The sequence below is a fragment of the Ambystoma mexicanum genome, chromosome 7q (assembly GCF_040938575.1).
Source record: "Ambystoma mexicanum isolate Mex_15411 chromosome 7q, UKY_AmexF1_1, whole genome shotgun sequence".
In the NCBI taxonomy this organism is placed as follows: Eukaryota; Metazoa; Chordata; class Amphibia; order Caudata; family Ambystomatidae; genus Ambystoma; species Ambystoma mexicanum.
The window spans coordinates 756,957,645-756,963,658 of record NC_090941.1 but is presented as its reverse complement, the minus strand read 5'-3'; positions in this window follow the sequence as shown (position 1 = coordinate 756,963,658).

Genomic DNA, 6,014 nt, shown 5'->3' with positions numbered 1-6,014 from the left:
GCACACTTCAGGGGGTGAGTCACTGATTTAGTCTGTTCTTAAACGGCTCTACTCAGCCTTTCATCCATCTGAGGTCGATAAATGGGTACCAACACAGGTTGGGTGATATTGGGTGTATATTTCTTCTATGTAAAGTGCTTAAGCGTAAGTACTATATAATAACACATCATTATCATTTGGTCATGGACGTCTGATTGCAGTAATTTGGTAATATGGGCCTATACACACAGATCTTAACGATACATATGGCGATCCATTCTTGTATGAAATGTACATCACATTATAGTGATATAGTAACCATATTTTTCGTAGTGTACAATGTTATGTGATGCCACTTCCTGTTTTGTCAATGGGTGAAAGGTTGTGTTCCATCGCTTCATGCGACATCACTTCGGGTGGGGGGTCAAATGACATCACTTCCTGTGATGTCATCAGGCGGTCAAGGGTCATGCGATGTTACTTCCGCAACCCCTGGCATTTTGGTGAAATGACGTCCCTGCGCAGAAGGGTTTCAAAATGAAATACGCAAAGTGCTACAAGATTTACCAGGTGCCACGAACGTCAGTGATGACATCCTGGTTTATGGCACAAGAGAGAACGATCAACTTGAATTGAAACGCCTGGAGGAGTCTGAATTAATGCTGCACGCTGAAAAATGCGAGTTCGGGAAGAAAGAATCAGCATTCTTTGGCTATTTCTCTAACCCCAGCGGGGTGTCACCAGACCTGACCAAAGTGGCTGATGTAAAAAGTGTAAAACCTCCAACAAACACATCAGAAATCTGAAGGGCTCTAGGAATGGCCACCTACAGTGGCTGGTTCATTCCGGGCCTAGCAACAGTAGCCACCCCGCTAAGAGATCTCACATGGAAGTACACACCTTGGACCTTGGGAGCAGGAGAGAAAAACGCACTCCAGACAATAAAATATTCACTGACAATTAACACAACAATGGCATTATTTAACACAGCTCGCAACATCAAACTGCTTGTAGACACCAGCCCAGTAGCGCTAGGAGCCGTCCTTACTGAAACGGACCAAGAAGGCATCACCTATCCCATTGCATTCACCAGCAGAGCCCTAACAAAAACAGACGAAATCTATGCACACATAGAGAGAGAAGCACTAGCCATCCGGTAGGGCTGCAGGCATTTCCACGTGTATCTGATGGGACAGCCAGTAAGGGTATGCACCGATCAAAAACCTCTAGTGCCAATCTTCAAGGGCTCTGCAACGTCATCCGCCAACCAGGCTGGAACAATGGATGTTACAGCCACAGCCGTTTGACATTGAAGTAGTCTACCGAACAGGAACAGATTACCCTACGACTATCTGTCACTGCACTCACGCCCAGCAACAGCAGTGGAACAAGAATCCGCGCAGGAAACAGACAAAAATGTGTGCCATGTGATAGCCTGCGCCAGACCAAGAGAAATGAAGCTGGCAGAAATCGTGAAGGAAACAGCCTTAGACATGTGCTTGCAACTAGCAAAAGAAGCAATAACGGCAGGAGACTGGCAAAATTCCTTGCAGCAGAAAACCACCTCAAAGCAGTCGCCCAGAAAATGCACCAGGGCCTATTTGGAGTTCACCATGAACTGTCCGTATCACAAGAAGGCCTAATCCTAAATTATCGGTGCTTCTGGTATTTATAAATATTCATCCTGGACATCTCAGCCATTAAATCAATAGCTTCTCTTGTAAGTAAAGGCTACCCTAAACAGAATTGCTGGGATGGAAAGTCTTACAGGTCAGTTGTACAATTTGGTGCTATGGTAGCCGTGGGTTTAGTCATTAAATCAGGAGTAATATTTATACACACAGATCTAGGGGGTCTAGTCCATAGCAAGTCAGGAGAAGGTATATTCCCATAGTGAGTACTGTTGCTTTGCCTAAATTAAGTCATAGAACCATCCCAAGATGGCCGGAATGTTTGTCATCCAGCGATAGAGAAAACGGGCTTCTGTTTTCATAAACGGGCGAGATACAACAACAAAAAGGTTGCAGAGCGAACGCAGCGTTTTCACAGTCGGCTAATAGATTGCAGACGTTTTGGATGTGAAACATAGGTAAGAGGGGCTCATTAGTGAGCAGGTTCTATATACAAATAAATGCACGAGGGTAGAATAACTTATTGTGTGCACGGTTTACATTTTAAACGCATCTCCAGTAAGATCTGTGCCACGCTGCTTTATAAGAAATACGTAGGAACGCTAAGTTCTATCTCTGGTCCTAAAGAAGTACAGGATGTTGCGCCGCAAGCAAGATTCTTAAGTGGTCTTTTCCGTTTTGCTTGGTGAGTTATCTATCAGATTGTTGAGAGATATACGGAATGGTGACTTTTTTACTTAACAACATGGGTATGTTTAGAACCTGTTTTTTGTCCATTTAACTTATGTAGATTTTTTCAAAGTTTGACCCGACCAGGACGGCGCCTGAGAAACAGGAGATGCCCACAAAGGGTTAAGTCCACAAGAACAGAAGTTGTCACTTGGGAAAGGGAGTTTGCAATGGTGAGTGAATTGGTGAGGTGACAGTTGGAACCCGTTCTGTCACGAATAGCGAAAAAGAAGATGGTTTTTCAATGCACGTTGTTGTGTATTGGCAGATGGCGATTGTGATTTGTTTCAAGAAGTTACCCCAGCGTTTACTACAGGAGAAACCTGCCTTACACACCCAGAGAGGCAACATGTCTGCTGCTCTTGGGGATTAGGAAAGGTAAATACATCTACCCCTCTGTTTAAAAGCATGGCACGAATGGCTATTATTTATGTTTTTGGTGCTTTGCGTTGTGGGGTTCTCAAGCGTCGTGACAGAGACGAAAAACCTAGCTACGGTCTTTGGTTTAAGAATAATCTTGGTACCGTTAAAAGAGTACTTTAACTGAATAGCGACTACCTGATAAGCTCCTGTTGAATGTTGGCCAGTAATAGGACTAAAGAACAGAAATGTTGAGCGAAGGTCTTTGAAATTACACTGACCCTAACCAAATAAACGAAATTGTATGTGATTTGTCACATGTTTTAGACCCAGATTTTAGTTCGTGTTTTTTTTTTATTTGTTATTCTTTACACACAGTCCCATTTTTAGGGTATTTAGAGTCACGCTAGCACTTTATTTGGAAGGCAGCTTTTTTTGCACTTTAACTGTATTGTAAATGTTTGATGAGTTATGTAAGATGTACTGTGTTGATTAACTACAGATGATTGACTATTTTTTCATTAAAAGCATTTTAATTCTTGATTGAGTTCATAGATACTTTGGTATCATGTTATTTTAGAATTTCAGTCCCCTACACTGCATCTTCCCATATATTACCTGACCTCATCGCATAGTGATACCAACAAGTTAGAAGAACGAACACTCTGACTGGTCAATGAAGGATATCAGGGAATAATAAAAATGCAGGCATCCCTAAACTTAAGATTATGGGTCCCGAACATCCAGCAGAAAGTAATGTCCCTCATTGGGTTGTGCCGGGCATGCCAGTCGTCCCAACGACAAGGACCACCAGAACCCATCGCTAGCCCACCACGCAGCCAGAATAGATATGATATGATATGGTATGACATTTATAACACGCCTATACACAACATTTTCAACGCTTCAGCCATCAGCATGGACTTCTGTTCTGTGGCAAACGAGGCCTACTTGCTAGTTGATGTGGATGAATTCATTAGGTACCCAGAAGTCGAACCGGTAAGGTCCACGGACACGGTCAGTGATAACAGCACTAGAACAAGGTAAAAAGCGATAATGGACAGCCCTTCAAAGGGAGATAGCTACAGAATTTTCTGGACAACATGAACGTACAACATCACAGAATCACCACAGGCTGGCTGCAAGCCAATGGGTACACAGAGAGATTCATGACATCTCTGAACAAAACCGTCTGAATATCAAAGGATCAACAGATTTCATGGTTACCAGAAGTATAATGATTTCTACATTCAAATCTCCAAACTCCACACTCATCGACTCACGTGAGCCCTTTGGCCCTGGTGTTTGGGGTACTGATACAAGTCAGACTTTGGTGCACCCAAAGTGGACACCACCAAAGGTTGATCACACCCAGGTAGAACCAACACGGAAGAGGAGACATGAGAAACAAAGCCTGATAAGAAGAGTGAAACCCAGCACCCTGATGGCGGGTGACATGGTGTTAGTGAAGAACAGATCACTGCCAAAGAAGTTGACCCTATCATACGAAGCACAACCCTGGAGCATTTTTGGAAATGAACATGGGATGGGCACAGCATAAAGCAATCAGGAAACAGTGACAAACAATGCACCGCACTTCCAGAAAAAATCCCGGCAATGATATGGAAAGAGACACCAGTAGCAACCACCCCAGCGTCCCAAAAAGGACCCAACACAACACATGGAACTTCAAGAGATGAGACACCACCAGCAGAGAGAGAACGAACGAGCAAACTGCAGAAGAGACACCCAGGGAAGGAGAAGAAACCCCAGAGAAACCCCCAGCGACTGGAAGAGAGACCAGATCAAAGTATAAACTAAGAAAACGATCTCCATCATCGATGAAGCTGAGAGGGTTCATACTCCATAGTGTGTATCGACAAACTGTAAGCTGATCCAGAGGAAAATGTCATTGTTGTTAATTTGTATCCAAATTGGGAAGGAATGTAGAGGACAGGAGACGAGCTAGAGGGGTGATGACGTTCATATCATGATGCGAGACAGGACATAAATAAAGAAAAATAATTGTGTCTCTTCCACACCATCAATGAATCCAAAGAATTCGCAATAAGTGGTGTGGAAGAAAAACAATTATCTTTCTTGCTTTGTAACGGAGCAGAGGAACTCTAGGTCTCCGTGTATTCACACACCAATGGGAACTTGGTCGTGGAGGTCATTTGAATTGATATCACCAAGAAATTCCTCATGTACATTTATTTAGGATATAAATAAAGTAGCACGAGCCCACTAGGGGGACTGCAGATGAACCACTAATACTGTGTGCGTGTCCCTCTTTTACACCTAGTAGGCCGAGCTGGCCATGTGAGACCCCCACCATCACAAATAGGATGATTTGTAACTGTAGGCCAGTGTTGTATCTATTCACAAATATGCACGTACTGGTTGAGAAAGAAGTAGGTGTGGAAAATTAAAATACATTTGAGCTTTAGGTAAGACAGAGAAACTCACAAGGCTTATCTGCAATTAATTAAATGAATGTAACGTGGAGCAGCAAAACACAACCTTTTAAATTCGAAAAGGTACCTTTCCCCTGGTGTAATTCTATCCCAAGATCTAGACAGGCAATGATGTTTAGTGGTGAAATCTCCCCTATTAGCAGTAAAAATTGGTGTTCGTCACTTGTTTTCAGTGCTGTTCTATGAAACTTGCCTGCAGGCCACTTTTGCAAAGACACGTTTTCATGCTTCCGGCTTTGGCACTGCTGTCCATTTTCTAGCATTCCCCCTACTCCCCCAGACCATCCTGTTGTGCGAGGGACAATGCTGCAGACACCACCCATCTGCCTCTCACCCCTCTAACCTCTGCACACAATCCCTTCTGTTTGTCCCATTCTCCCAGTAATCCCGCGCCGTCCCCAACCTGCCCCACTTCTCTACTATTCCCCTATTATGAAAACGCATAGCCCTCCACCCAAACCTCACTCCTTACCTTTATCTCCTCTGCCAAGCTTTTCCTAAATATGGAAAACTTGCATCCAGACAGGCTGTGGTGCAACCAAAGCGGCCTATCAGGAAAATGTCAGCATCAGAAGTGGGCAACACTGGTTGCATTACCTCATTGTACATCTTCATCGTCACAATCTTTGCAGATTGGGTGTCTTCTCAGCGCCGGCAACTATCACCACCCTTTGTGCTCTGACCAGAGATAGCGCTAATTCTCTCCAAGAGCTCTTGTAGCATTGTGTAAAAGGACGCCAATGGCAATGACAGGTCTGGCTTTGTAAATGTAAAGGGAAGGTATTTTTCTCCTGTGGAGGCTTATATCAAAAGCTCACCCTCTACATTTTACAAAGGC